General features: G+C 36.0%; 1 pseudogene; it reads left to right on the top strand.

Annotated features, from left to right (window-relative positions):
- The first annotated feature begins 1,797 nt into the window (after window positions 1-1,797).
- Window positions 1,798-15,912, top strand: LOC113507586 (annotated as a pseudogene).
- Window positions 15,913-16,462: the final 550 nt, after the last annotated feature.

Genomic DNA, 16,462 nt, shown 5'->3' with positions numbered 1-16,462 from the left:
TGAAAAAGTTGGCGATTGTTGGATTCGTACCAAAGCTCCTCAATTTTTTTTCTTGTTACCTTAATAATCGACGTCAATATGTGCGGCTCAATGGATATAACTCTGGAGACTACTTTACTAGGTCAGGAGTGAGTCAAGGTAGTACGTTAGGACCTTTGCTATTCGTGATATTTATCAACGATTTACCAGATGTTGTTTTGACTTCAGAGTGTCTCCTATTTGCGGATGACCTAAAACTAACTCTGGGTATTGAAACTGAGGCTGATGCCGTGACATTACAGAGAGATATTGATGCTGTGTCTATATGGAGTCAAGAAAACCACCTTCCGTTCAATAATCTCAAATGTAAAATAATAACGTTCACGCGAAAATCACAGCCCATTATTGTTAATTATAAGTTGACTGACGCTCCTTTGGAAAGAGTTAAAGAGATTAGGGACTTAGGATTACTATTAGATTGCAAATTAGACTTTCACACGCACATCAACAAAATTTGTAAGTCAGCGCACAAAATGTTAGGGTTTGTCATAAGGACTGCGTCACAGTTTGATAATACACGGGTCGCAAAAGTATTGTACAATGCCTATGTGCGCAGTAAACTCGAGTACGGTGCAGTTATCTGGAATCCTTATGAAGAGAAATACGTTCTAATGATTGAAAAAATACAACGTAAATTTGCTCGATGGATTTATAAGAAACAGTACGGATACTATCCCTACTTATACCCTTCCTTATTCGTGTCTGGTATGGTGGACATTGAAACGTTGAAATTTAGAAGGGCAATGTCTCAAGTCATGCAATATCTGTCCATAATTCACAATAGGATTGATAGTCCCCAAATACTAGAGCGTGTCCGCATCTTAGTCCCTGGGAACGTGTCGGCAAACTCACAGGGACAGGTGGCGCCTCGGCGCCGCCCGCGACTGCTGGAGCCCCCCCGCGCACGTACCGAGCGCGCTCGTCAAGCGCCCACCAACCGCGCACTCCGATTTATTGGGGACATACTTGCACAGCACCACGAGCTAGACTTATTTGCCGATGGATTAGGACATTTGTGTAAAGAATTTCAAATAATTTTAAATAAATTGTAGCCATCAAATTGACATAATATTGTTAGTTATCATAATTAACTGTAATTAATTATTATTTTAATTGCTAGCTGCGTTTTGTTTTTCTTATTTTTTTTTTTTTTTTCTTTTTATTATTATTGCTATTTTATTTTAATATTAATGTTATTTATGGACTCAGATTGTATTTTTTTTTCCTATGATATTATTGATCAATTTTTAATTATGATTATTCTGCTCATTCCTGACATTGTTAAATAATTTTGCATTGTTAAATATAATGACGAGGATGTGTAACACCGAACTATTAATCTTATAAGCGTTTTGGATGTGTCATCTGTTAGCTTGTAAGATGAAATGAAATGAAATAAATAAATAAATAAATCTACTATAATTATGTTATTGTACAGCCTAATCGGAAACATCTAGATTGGATATTTCAGTTTTGTTACCAACCTTGCATATAAAAAAAACCAAAACAACAATAACACAATCCATTTGATGAATTAAAAAATACTGGTATATAGGCAATTAGTTTGTTCAAATGTGTATCAGTGACATTTAGTTTTCATATCTTCCTGTTCTATCTCAGTCTGACTGTGACCTTGCTTTTAAAATTTACTTTTTTATCTATAAAAAAACATCTGTATTATGATATTTGCAATTAATAAGTATACAAAAACATATTTTTCAATATTACTTTGAATGTACACATATGGTGTTTTAATAACAGTTACTATGCATAAAGGTTATTTCATGGAATATTCTGTAATACAAATATTAACGATTAAACAGATTAAAAAGTTCGAATATGTATTAATAGGTCATAGATAAGGATTTTTATCACCTTGCGTGTGCCAGACATGTATATCAGTACATTACTTTGTTTTATTTATCATTTATATGCATATATGAAAGTATGGAATGATCTAGAGTATAGTAGACTAGTTTTTTTTTCTTTTAAGTTGATTGGACAATATTAATCAGTAATGAGTGTGTAGTGTTACTTGCCAGTATTCAAAGATAATTCTTTTTAATCTTCGTGAAATGCCTATTGTTTAAATGATAACCTTACCTTATGAAAATTATATTTTTTAATGAAGAAGTGCAACAGATTGGGTATGATATTGTAATATGCTTCGCTATTAAAAAACAAGTTCATTCTTTCATAACTGGTTTTGCATTCGAGTTTTATTTATAGATTTGTAGTATTTACACTGTGCAGTCTGTGCAACGTTACCTTTCGCGCGCAAACCCGCTTGTGTGCGGAAGATAGCTAAACCTCTTCAACTCCTTACAGTTTTCATCAAATTTAAAGTAAATGGAAGAGAAAAGTGGAAGACACTTTTGCTTTTGTTATATTAATACAGATACTATTGCGTCAAACATAATTATTCTGGCAGACCCTCTTGAGAATCGTGACTCTGCAATTTACGTTAAATTTAGAATTACTTCCTTAAATATTGTTTTCTTAGCATATTATTAGCTACCATATTAGTAGAGATGAATGAACTGCCAGACAGGTGTTAATTTCTCAGTACAATGTCTTCAAGAATGTTTAGTAGGTAGGTACTAGGTCTCAGTTGTAAACTGTACTTGAAATTTACATATCGTGTAAGTGCCGGCATACAAAAGTATTTATAAACCATTACTAAAACATCGCGTCTTTTGTTAAGGTAATGTGGAAGATATAGTAAGTTAGTAGATATTAAATTCCTCTTTTAGATTTTAGACGATCTAGCTTCACACGCGTATTTGATTCAAATCTATTGAAGTTCATTTGTATGTAAAGCGATCTTCAATCACGAGTTTCTGGCATTGCACTTGCAATGTGCTTGATAACAGATATAATTTAAATATCATTGTAGCCTAGGACGCAGAGCTGTCGGATAAATGTAATGCAATTTCGACTTTAATTTATAAGTGATAAGATTCATTTTTGTTCCAGAACCCGTTGTCAAAGTACCGAATCAGCAAGCTGATCTTATGCCCCAGTTCCTCCCGGATCCTAGGCATGGCTTCCTCTACATGTATGGTCCTAGAGGGGACCAGCAGATGTTGAAGAAGCTCCCTTTTACTATACCGGAGCTGGTAGCCAACGCCCCCTGTCGGTCAACTGATGGTATTTTGTATACCGGCAAGAAGAGTGATACATGGTTCATGTTGGATCCTCTGACTGGATCCAGAGAACATGTTTCGGGTAATTATTTTTACTGTTTTTTTTCTGTAGTCGTGGACTGTATTGTGTATATGTCATATAAAACCTTTACACCGTATGTAGTTACTTTCACTGCTGTAATCATTTGTGGTACGATAAAGAATATTCTATATCTATTAATCTTTGTAGTGTGGGTGGTAGCGGTCGGCGACCTCTACGTTCTCCGTGTTGTCGTGAACCTTTCCTAATTTCTTTAATTAATCTAAACTCTTCATTGCCCGTCGCAGTATACGTCGAATGTCTTATACCCTTCATCTTACTATTAAGTCGTAGTCATAGGTAGTAACAAACGATAAAATTTCTTCCAACATTGATTTCCAGCCTGCATTTTAAAGCATTTTCCAATGTTTTCTAACTAGCTTAGTGTTACGTAACGTGAAGCGTAGTACGTAAATGCACGTATATTGTAGTCTCGAAGGCACATAAAACAGTCAACATGTGTCCCGCCATAAACAATCGTAGTTTTACCGCCGAATCACATTATACATTGGAACGACATAATTGCCTTTATGGTTATCGACGTGTATGTTTCGTGTTATAGTGTGGCCATGGAACAAACCGCTGAAGTCAGGTTGAAAGATTTTATCTTATATGTAATTGATAAGCAATCATATTTTACAAGGACGTATTTTCTAATTTTACGGTACCGTACACTATCGGTTAAAACGGTACTCCGACAGCTAGATTAATTTTCACAGGGTATGTGACTATTGCCGCCATAAAAAACTAATAAACTAATAGATATCGAGTTGACGCTGCATACATTTACTGATTGATATTTTTTTCACAAAAGTGAACGATGAAATGATGATGCTTAGTCTAAGCGAGACTTAACTCACTTGGATTAAGAGATACTAGGTATCGAGCAAAATGCAATAAATTGCGAGGTCTTGAATTACGGTTGTCAAAAGTGATCCAGCAATGTAGCAATGTAACGCAAACCGACGATATTCATCCCATCGTCTAAATGAAGCTTTAGATTCTATTATTAAAATCACAGTTGCGTACTAAATCTGAATGATTCGATCGGACATGTAATCATAAACAACGTAAAGCGTGACCATTTAACTGTTTAGTCGTATCTATCTTTTCGCTATATTCTGTGTTCATATACCAATATTTTACATAGATATGAATAGACAAAGGTTGTATATTTAATTTTTATTAAGCCCATAATATTTAATATTATTATGAACACTGTTTTGTCAGAGCAATAATCGGCTTTCTTAAAGAAATAAATAACGTTATGATAAAATATACGCATGTACAGAAGCACTTTATACAGTTCCTTTTAGGAAGGAATTTATAGATTAGCGAAGAATTAACGGAAACGGCAGGATTTATGTTTAAGAATGGCAATATAGATAATGTGTATTTCCCTATTACCTAATTGTAACTTCTAAATTAAGGTTAAGCACTGTCACAGCATGCTCATATATGTATACCTACCTCGTAATCTGTTATTTTGTTCAGATTGTTTTAAAGTAGTTGACATCTGGCATTTGTTTTTTTAAAGCAGTGATTCCTTACCAACAAATTTTCTCATCTTCATTGTCTAGGTTTTGATAAATCGAAGATTTTCAAGAATTCTGACGACAACACTTGTTCGCCAGACAAAAAGAGAGGCATCTACGTAGCGAGGACCGAGTACAATATACTGATGCATGATTCTAAGAACCAGAATCACAAATGGAATGTAACATTCTTTGATTAACCTCTCTAGCTATGGGCAAAGAGATGCTAAATGATTATGGTGAGTTATATTATTTAAAAATAGGTTTTATTGCGACGAGATAGAGCTTAATATAATTGGAAATAGGACAATCTATTGTGTTTTTTTTCAATTGATTAAAATAAAGTGTACATCGATTTTGCGACGCTAAAAAAGAATGCTATCGTATAGCTTTCGGTCTTCCGTTTCCCACACAAATATTTATTAACGATTTTTGTTAGTATGCTGAAAACCTGAAAACTTACTGTACCTTGACCAACGTACTAGAAACAACTTGTGTAAGTGAAAGTACGTCCGTTATATTTCAGTTTCAGATACTGACCATCCTATCTGTTTTCATCAAACGCTGACTAACTTTATATGAGATTAACCAACCTATATTTTAACAAAACTAAATAATAGGTCCTTTTGACTGTTGTCTCTTCCCGCTTTAACGCAGCAGTCAAAACTTGCACTTGGTTCACTATATTATAAAATATAGCCATAATTCCATGCCGTAAAAGGAGTTAATCGCTTAACTGATTGTCTAACGTATTTAACCTTGTAATGTTGTCCAGGTATAATCCACTTCACATCGACCTCAAATGGCCGCGTTATGTCCTTTGACCGTAAGACTGGAGACTTGGTCTGGTCCCACAACTTCGAAAACGCCCGTCGTAGCCGCCTACATACTAGACAGAGATGGGACTGATCTCTGTCCCTTTCAATTCCATTGGAGACGACACCTTGGATCACATCATGGAAGATGCTACGGACGTTGACCAATGGACAGGGGATAAAGAATTCGAATATTGAGTTGTAGTAAGTATTTTTTTCGCGATATCTTTCAATAGTAGAACATGAGAACGGCGTGAATGAATTATCTAGAAAAGTCTATCTTTTTATCTTAATCCGTTTTAGTGTTATGTGATTGAAATTTTATCAATATCAACACTCGGTCTTTTTAGGTTTTTTTATACTTGATCATTTTAACTTCTTGATTCGTTTAGGAGTTTCGTGACAGTTCTTCTCCATGAAAATGGTACTTAGAACCGTGCAACCATAATTATAAATGTAATATTTTGAATGTGCCTGACAAAAATCATATAAGATAAAAAAAACAGTTAACTTTATCTATCGTTTTTCCTTATCTCTCTTTTATTAATTTATCAGCATACACAATGTGATAGACAGACTTTTTGTCTCTGTAATCTGAGCCAACGAACAGACCTACAAACCTATACCTAAAAACGTCCCACGGGCTTTCCCGCCACCTTGTATAAGCCATGTTGTTAATTACACTACATGTTCCCGGATTCATATCTATACCACGCTCGGTAGTACCACTCTTGTACCCTGGGGACCTAATCATGTTATCTTAATTGTGGGCGTCGAGAATAGTTGTAAATGCTATATTCAGTTGATAAATAAGGGGTCCTGCATAAAAGTATGTGAATGCTTATAGCTATGTGATACACGTGGAGTTTATATATTGATAAAAAATAAAAATTAGGCTTTGGAGGTGATGAGTTTTTTTAGAAGTAATATGATAAAAATAATCTTCATTTCAAATTATTTTTTTTGACTGAATCGTATTTTAAAACTCATTCAAATTAAAAGTGTTATCGTATTTTAAACTTAAATTAAAAGGGGGTCTTTAATTCGACTTTGTCTTTGGATTAGTATTGGTCCCGTTTGATCTATGATATTTTGAAGTAAATTTATTCCCTTTTAAAACCAATAACAACAACGACATTTGAAGAATATCTTCGTATCAGTAATTACGGTTATTTCAAGTAGCTTCAAAGAAACCGCCATAGTTTAAATTCATCGCGTGCCGCACATAACGATTAGTGACACTTGTCACTCGTGGTCGTGTTCTCTTTATCGATTATGTTAACCTTCATAAAATGATAGTAAAGACTCATCAAGTTCATTATTTATTATATAACAATTTATTGTTATTTTATGCATTTTTTATTTAATGTTCGGAAAAGTGACCACTATTAAGCAGATGTGAATAAAATGCAATTCCAGTTTTTTACGAGCCTGAAATATAATGATACTCGTACATTTTAAAGGATTTGTTTTTTAACGCCGTATGTTGAATGTATGAAACAAATGCATATGCATGTGCGGGAAATCGAGCGCTTAGTCACAGCACTAATTTAGATTTAACATGAAAGAAAGCGTTTTGTTTGTTTCACTTTCCTCAAAATAATTTGGATGAACTTTTTACTCGAAGTTATAAATATGCAATGTTGTGTAGACGTTGACCCCTTTAGACGTATGAGATGCATATTTCTTTAAAACACTCTCTTGAATGTCTTATCTTTTATTAAAGGTATAAGCAGGATAGATAACTGTAGAATTTTTGGGAACGCCTTAGAACTCACAGAAGGCTAGACAAAAAATTGCTCTCACCCAAACACGCAAGGTAGCTTTAGTTTGAGCATATATACCTGGAACACACAAACAAATAGAGAATAAAATGTCTGGCGTAGTTTTCTTATTGCCGTCATTTACATTCCCAAGCAATTCTATTTTGTCTATTTAAAACTGTTATAAGCGTTGCTCTATTTTGGTGATTGATAACATTTATGACTGGGGGCGTCATTTTGGGAAATGTAATTGCCAAGTATTTAAATAATTTGGAGTACTATTCCATATTTCATTAACACAATGGATCGAAGCACCTAGTTTGTATAACGGAGATTATACGATATTAGTTCATCAAAGTATAGTAGTATATTTGTTCAAATGAAGGATATAGACTTTATGTATTTTCAGTAAAGTTCAAATCGTAGACATTTTGTGTTATTAGTTGATAAGCCATCAATGATCGTATTTCCTTAATGTTTTATGTTGTTTCATTTCTTGAAGTCTCTTATTTTTGGTGTTTTACGATATGTTTATCAATGATTTGTTTTTGTCTTAAAATTAAATCTTTTTTATAAGTTTAAATAACATAAGGTAAGCTCTGTATCTTATCAATAGTAGGGCGATAAGATGAACCATTATATTATTATGCCGTCCTTTATGATATACGCAGTTACAGGTATAGGCCCTTTGTACATGCATGCTCAAGACCCCGATATCTGGTAACTTCTGTCTCCAAATTCCTGTGTCCTCCCATTGAGATTTTATATTGTCTGGTGACTATTTGGCTTCTTTTAAGAATTTTTAAAGTATTTTTTAACGTATTCGGACATTCGAATTTATTTATCCGACATTAAAATTTAAACAATATCTTGGCAATAATAAGAAAAAACTTGATTTTACAAACCCAAATTAACACTGTATACAAAACCCCCCCATATGAGTAGGAAGTCCGGCTTCTAAGCCGAAATGCCCGGCTTTAGCGACTGGTAATCGTTGACGCCTTGTCTTTTTCGTCGAAAAGTGAAGTCAAAAAGATATCTTTTGTCAATCTTGATCAGTTTCTTGGTATGCATCTATCAAAAAATGCTTATTGTATAGATACGTTAGGCTTACGTTTTGATTACCAGGCCGCGTATCGTAGTGTGACGAGAACGTACTGCTAATTTCATGACTAATTTAATGAACATTCCATGTAATTTACGTGTTTTTAAACTATCGGATGGAAATGTATTGTGTAGGTACACTTTCCTAAATTAGGCATTGTGAAGGAAGGCCCTATGGCGAAAATTTTGATATACCTAAATAACATGTCTGTAAATAATTATGACAATTGAAATGCTTCAATTTACGTAACCTGTACTGATATTCTGCGGGTACGCCCACATTGCTTTGCTGACGGTAGAGTCACTAGTAATTACGGCCGAGCGTATCTCTGTTCACTGAACACAACACCATCATTTATATCAGAATTTTTAATTCTTTAAGAACTCAGATTTTATGTTGTAAGAAAGTATATCGTATTCTTTTGTTTTCAGCCCAACATTATACGTCGGTGAACATAACCATGGTCTATACGCCTTATCCTCGTTGGTAGATAAAAATACAATAACGATATCAACTGGGCACGCACAACCCCTGCTGCTGGAGGGCCCGACAGAAGCCGAGGACAAATCAGACACACTGAACTACGAGCCATTCAAAAATGTGCACTACAAACTCAGAGATTTGAACCTCCACGTGTCAGCGCCCTATCTCTTGCTAGGGCACTACAAAGTTCCCGAATTAACCACAACATGGATGCCTCAACTACCAAACTCAAACTTTTTAAACGTACACAACTCACAGAACAGTGCGATTAAATTAATAAATGGACAAGTTCATTCAGAAGCTGACAATGACGTTGAGAACGAGACTAATTTGAAGTCGAATTCGATATCAGTGTCCGTGCAAACTGAAGATTTGTTCGAAGGGTTCAACTTCAGGCCCGACCTGTGGTACAAGCAGGCTTACTTGTGGTTCCATCAGCAGGAGAATCAAGTTCTCAAGGTCGCGCTAATTATATTAGTCGGGCTCGTCATCACCATGTTTTGGTATCTACGCTATCAGGTAAATGTTATATTCATGTACAGTCAGTAACATAAATCGACTGACACAATCATATCTTTAAAACAACTGTACACCGTCAAAATCAATTGGCGGGCGTTCTGATATGATACAAAATGGGCTTGACACCAAAGGTTCAAAAGTCTAAACACAAATACCTACACGTTACTAAAAAAATGACACTCGCAGATCGGATTATGTCAATCAAATTCTCTTGCTGACTGTAGAATTTAATTTTACAGTGTATCCTTATCGCCACGCCACGTTGCGTCGGCGTCGGTGCCAACACGCCGTTCCCAACGTGATTAATATTTATGTGTGTGCATTTATTTTCTTATCACAGTTGTATGCGATTTACAATCGACTTACCGATTTACGTTCCCTGTTAATATCATGCTTACTTATCATGGTAATGTTTGAACATTGCGAAAGTTTTAACTCTGATATTTGGATTTTATATTGATATTGATATTAGGCTAATAATATCTTACGTTGAGCTAAGGTTGGTTTAAGGAGGCGCGCCTTAACTTAGCACTGCATTCAGTGGGATTTAAGAGGCCTTTGCTCAGCTGTGGCACTCAATATGCTAGGAAAATTTTTAACTTAAGTACTCGACCGTTTCTGTCATTTTCTTTTATACAGATTAGTTGCTATGAAAATGAATCTGTTTTTATTGAAAATTGTTTCCATAATACATGTTGACAAACTTCATCGTATGTTGTATTCTGTTTGAAATTCATGATCATGAGAAAATGCAAATTTCCTTAATATGTTTGTACAGTTGGGATCGGTTGTCGTCATTTAGAGCAGTGTTACGTTTTCTGTGTGTTTAGCTTTATAGCCACTTTATAAATTACAGAATATTGCCTATTAATGAACTCATTCCGACATACTGATAAGGTATAGATACAAATCTTGGTGTAAGATATACAGCGCACTGAATATCTTGGTCGATAATATTTTTATTAGAACATAAGGTTAGTTTTAAAGGAATTAAGATTCCGAATCCCATCTGTAATCTATCTCTTTTTCATTCTCAAATAATAACTTTTTAATCTCATGAGAACTTGGGACATCATAAAGTATTACGCAATCAACTTTCTCAATCGTAAAACCGATTGCGATGATTAAAAAATTAAACTAAAAACACATGAAGCTTGGTTTATAGCGGCTTAGTGACCGCGTTATCAGTGATAAGTCCCGATTATGTCACAAGGTTAAACGCAAATCTGATAGAAGTAACTTTCTTAATGCATATTATTGTTTTGTGTGACATGATTGTGTTAACTGTGACCTTTAGTTAATACATTACCAATGTGACCGTTATTTGTATATTTTTTCAAAATGTCAAAACTAGTTTAGACATTTTTTTCTATTTACTGCAATAAACTTCTTCCTCCTAATGCAAAGTAAAACGTTAGCTTACACCTTATGCCAGCCACTTACATTTTTTCATAAATGCTTTATAATCCAATAAAAGTAGGTCAATTGATCATGAACATAAATACTGAAGATTTATATTCCCATGGTAATATAATCCCTATTTCAATTGTAGATTCACGTAAATTCACTTAAAACAATAGTGACGTCACTATTCTATATTACAGGCTCGCGAGTTTCAACAGTTATCGCAAGGTGGCTCTCGTACGTCAAACGCATCGACCTCATCCAACGGCGAGGTGACGGGTCAACTTATGGAGATCGGGAACGGAGAGGTCAGAATAGGCCGGATCACATTCAACACTGATCAGGTGCTTGGCAAGGGATGTGAAGGCACTTTTGTTTATAGGTGAGTTTGTTTTTCTGTTGAGGTAAAATCGACCTTATGAGTTATTGTGTGTACAAAGTCATAAGATTGCTTTAAAATTGTGAGTTGCACACAAAGTCATACTGTTGATTTTTTATCGTAGAGTGTCCTTTGTGAAAAAAAAACCTATTTTATTTCATTGCAAGGGAGACGAGGCAGTTTTGGTAACTAATTTAACTCAGAACACAGAATAAAAAAATAGTACTTCTTTGAGAGATTTAATCGATTTTCGATTTCCCTTACTTTATTTACCGAATACATGAATAGATAGTAAAATACTTAAATATAATTGAGTATTTCTTTCTCATTCCAGAGGTACATTCGACAAGCGTGCAGTAGCAGTGAAACGTTTGTTGCCGGAATGCTTTACGTTCGCTGACCGCGAGGTGGCGCTGCTAAGAGAATCCGATGCGCACGCGCACGTCGTCCGCTATTACTGCACAGAGAGGGATAAACAGTTTAGGTGTGTTTGTTACTGTTGTATATTTAAGGTTGTCAATGGCTTGTTTTAGCTATAGCGTGTGAATGTGCTTACCTTATTTCTGATATTTCTATCGCTTGTAGACTTAGATAACATTGAGGCGTTCTTACAAGTCTGTATATTACAATATCAGCTGAAAATAATATTATTATGTTAAAAAGTACCCACTAGCCTTGTATATACTATGGCATGCAATAAAGTTATTGTTTGATTGATAAATAATAACGCTCATCAAAATATATTTCCATAAATAAAACTTACGATTATTCTCTTCAGGTACATAGCATTAGAGCTTTGTTCAGCGACGTTACAAGACTACGTTGAGAAGAAGCTAAACTTCGAGTGCGCTATAGACGCGGTGGAAGTCCTTCGACAGGCGACTATGGGCCTCTCGCACTTACATTCTATGGATATAGGTAAGACTAACTCACATATGGCATGTAAAGCACTGTCAACTTTGTAGACGAAATTCGTCGTATAAAAAAATGTTGCGAACCTTTTCCATTTTTTTGGAGACTCGGTGTCAACGAAAGGGAAATTGAAGTGAAAATGTTTTTAACTGTTGCAAGTAGCACTTTGATTATCAAAAATGTCCGTGGGTCAAATGGATCAATTGAAGTAAATACGCGTATCAAATACTGGTGGGGTGAATGGAGACAAACTTTGTAATAGTTTAAAAAGTAAGCTTTTAAAAGCAAATGAGGAAATATTGATGGTTATTAGTTGACTGTTAAATAACTTATAACCACAAGAAAAGCGAAAATGCGACAAGTTGAAAAGTAGTTACAGGTAACTCATCTTTTAACAATGCTTCTTCAATTCACCTCGTTTGACTGTACTTTTGAAGTATAGTTCAATTTCAATCATCAAACCTTCCCGCGGCTCATTGCGAACCTAGTACCCAATTATAAATAACAATAAAACCGGTACATCGCCCGCATCATCGAGCATTTCAAAAGTTAATGACCCATGAGTTTGTTGCTATACGTGTAGCTACATGTTTAGCAATCAACAATAACTTGTGTACTAACTATAGCCGTTTGATCAGATTTGTTACGTGGTCACGAAAACGTTTATCCGAATCAAATTCTCAACATAACACAGTTTTATTTTATCAGTGAATTGAAATGAGCAGTAAACGTACAAATCCATTGTATTTTGTGCATCTAAAAACCAATATTAGATCCCAAATAATACCCCCTAAATAGAGTTTCTGTGTCTGCCTCCACAAGTCACGACACTTTGACTTAAAACACGTCATTTTCTCCCTCTTTACCCATTTTCTTTGTCACCAGTTCATAGAGACGTGAAACCTCACAACGTGCTGCTATCAATGCCGACGGGCGCTGGTGAAGTCCGGGCCATGATCTCGGACTTCGGTTTGTCCAAGAAGCTCAATCTCGGGAGGATGAGCTTCTCAAGACGTTCCGGAGTGACCGGCACCGATGGATGGATCGCACCCGAAATGGTTAATGGGGAGAGAACTGTGAGTAATAATTTATTTAACTTTATACTAACTTTCTAGAATCTGAATAGGTCACTGGTGACCTACGAACAAAACAGGTTCTTATAAGATGCAACGGTTTCCTCCTCGAATAGTTTTGCTTGGGTCGTGAGTCGAACAATCCAATGAAACAATTAAGTTTGAATCATGCTCACCTGGAAGAAATTCTGCTATGAAATTTATTTCTTTGATCATTTGTCTTTTCGCATGAATTCGAACCAAATTTAACTTAAGCCGAATTTCAATTAAATATAGACTTTAATGCCTCTTGCTAAGGTTGAAAATGACTCGTGCTATCTCAATCCATTTCGCCCGTAAGGCAACAACCAATAGCAGTCCTGGATACATGGATATTCATGAATAACTTTTCTTTCTATTTAATTATTCATTCATATCATTCTGTATTGTTCCAGACGACGTCAGTAGATATATTCTCTCTGGGCTGTGTATTCTACTACGTGCTATCGAAAGGGCAACATCCGTTCGGTGACATGCTACGGAGACAGGCGAACATACTTACAGGAGAATATAACCTAGAACAACTTGAGTAAGTAACAGCTTTCTATTTAACTTATGCTTAGTGCATGCTACCGTAATATAAAAGTAACATAATAATAAATAATAGTGTTTTATGTCTATTGTAACGAAAGAATTCTATCAAATGAAATGTTCTATCTCCAGAGTAAAAGAAAGAACGAGGCTTAATGAAACGTTTTATTACTCCTAACAGCAAAATATTGCCTGACGAGGAGGTGCTGGTAACAAAGATCCTGATCCGCGCGATGATATCGCCGCGGCCGGGCGCGCGGCCGCCGTGCGAGACTGTGCTCAAGTACCCCATGTTCTGGGGCAAGCAGAGCATACTCAACTTCCTACAGGTAAACAATTGATAGAAAAATACTCCCTTTATTGTGTTGTTGTGTTATTAGCTTCCTAATTTGTGATAGTTTGCTATCGTGAGCGGCTAATAGTAGGAAAATTGTGTTTCTTATTCAAGCAACTTCCCTTCGTTTGAAGCGGTCTTTAATTTTGTTTCTATTTATTGTATAATGCCCTTTTAATTTCTTCCTGGTTGAATATGGACAATGAATAGGTTACAGTTGTTATGAGTACTTTAGTATTCAGTGTTGTGGCGATAGTGTTATTGAATTGTCAAATGCGCAAAACAACTGTTCTTCTTAAAATCTGTTCAAATGTAGAGATTAACAAAGGAATCTAATTGAATTAGCTGTTGTTGTCGTGCAGGACGTAAGTGACCAGGTGGAGAGCGGCGGCGGCGGGTCGGAGGCGGCGCTGGAGCGCGGCGCGCGGCGCGTGGTGCGCGGCGACTGGCGCGCGCGCGTGTGCGGCGCCGTGGCCGCCGACCTGCGCGCGCGCCGCACCTACCGCGGGGACCGCGCCGCGCATCTGCTGCGCGCCATACGGAACAAGGTAACTACACCACCACACAGGTCTTAACTGTAGACCCAGTAGACGCCTACCTACTAGACTGTATTACCGTTTTCCATCTACACACTTTGTGTTCAGTGTACAAGTTATACCGTCGTCAAGTGTGCTTGTGTGGTAGGCGTATACGGTCTGTGAGCATTGAGAGGGTGGGACTATGAAACGACGGCACTGACTTTATTGAATACGGTATTTCGTGTTGCGCTTACTGGGTAACTCGCCATCTCACCCCTAACCTCATCTACGGCGCGGCTAACTGATTCTGTCTCAAGAATAACGCTGAACAAAAAGTTTGTTTTCTTTGTCACAAGTTAGATAATGTAAGGAAAATCATTTTAAAACATCACTATTCTAACAAAAAATAATTATTTTAACAGAAACATCACTACAGAGAAGTAGACATCGAAGTCCGAGAAAGTCTCGGCAAGCTGCCGGACGGGTTCGTGTCGTACTGGTTACGACGATTCCCCCTCCTACTTCCACACGTGTGGCTGCAGATGCAACCCTACAGACACGAGGACGTCCTCCAAGGGTACTACCCACACGCCTTCACGTTCCTACGAGAAGACGTACCGGAACTGAGCGACGACGGACCCATCGACGACGATATACCGCACGAAATGTGCGACCCAGGTAACAACGAATTATTTATCAAAAGTAGAGTGTTTGTCGACGAAAACCATTCTCCCAAATTCAGAAAAGAAGGATCCCCTAGAAAACGAAATGAGTGGAGACACGACGAGAGGATACGACAAGATGACGTCAGACTCAGAGATAGACATTACTACAAGAAGAAAGAAAGAAAACGGGAAGAAATCCCAGTATGGACATTACCGCCCCAGTGAAGTGTTTATGCTTATTGTAAGTGAATTTTACTTGACCAGAAGTCACAGGGACTAGTTTAGATAGATTGTTTCTAAAATCGAATTCCTTGAAGATAGAGATTTTTTAGCTCCATAATATTGCTAACAAAATAAGTGAATCGTTTATTGGATTTGACAGTTATGACAATCATGGCGCTAGTGTGTTTCCCTGCAGTGGAAACGAAGTATTACTAATTGAGTAAAAAGTTTTATATTTCTATTGTTTGACGAGTTTATTGACTATTTCAAAGTTCTATTAATTAGTTATATTTAATCAAATAATTTAATCGTTTTGCTTTTTTATATATCTAGATTAATGTTATTTTTCTGGTCAGGTACTAGTGGGATAAGTTATTTAAAATGCACAAAAACAATTTTGTGATGATTATTTATTAAATTAATTAATATATTTAATTTGCTATTTAATAGATGTCTAATATATTACAAGAGAAATAATAGTACTTTTTAAGAAATCTCTAGCAATTTACTTTAGTTTTTAAGTGGAATGCGAAAATTATTTGGGACCAAAAGGGAAGCTTGTTTTACGTGCATTTTGTTAAGGCCTACCGAGTCTTTTGTTAGCAGTACCGTCGTGATTCGTATAGATTAGTTGTGTTTTGAGAAACCTCTCTAAGAAACGGATTGTTTAGAATACTGACAAGAAAAGCAAACAAATAAGTCAGCGAGATTGTTCAAACTAAAAGTCCTGCAGTGACTTTGAAATCGCTCTTACTATTAACCATTAAGGTTCATTTTTGGATAACATCACCAAGTGGTGAAGAAATCGCTCTTGTTGTAAAGCATTAAAGTTAATTTTCGGTTATCACCATGGGTGGTGAAACGTACATAATAAAACACAAACAAAATAATACCTGATTTT

Source organism: Trichoplusia ni, unplaced genomic scaffold (assembly GCF_003590095.1).
Source record: "Trichoplusia ni isolate ovarian cell line Hi5 unplaced genomic scaffold, tn1 tig00002933, whole genome shotgun sequence".
Classification (NCBI taxonomy): domain Eukaryota; kingdom Metazoa; phylum Arthropoda; class Insecta; order Lepidoptera; family Noctuidae; genus Trichoplusia; species Trichoplusia ni.
This window is presented reverse-complemented; position numbering and strand designations above follow the sequence as displayed.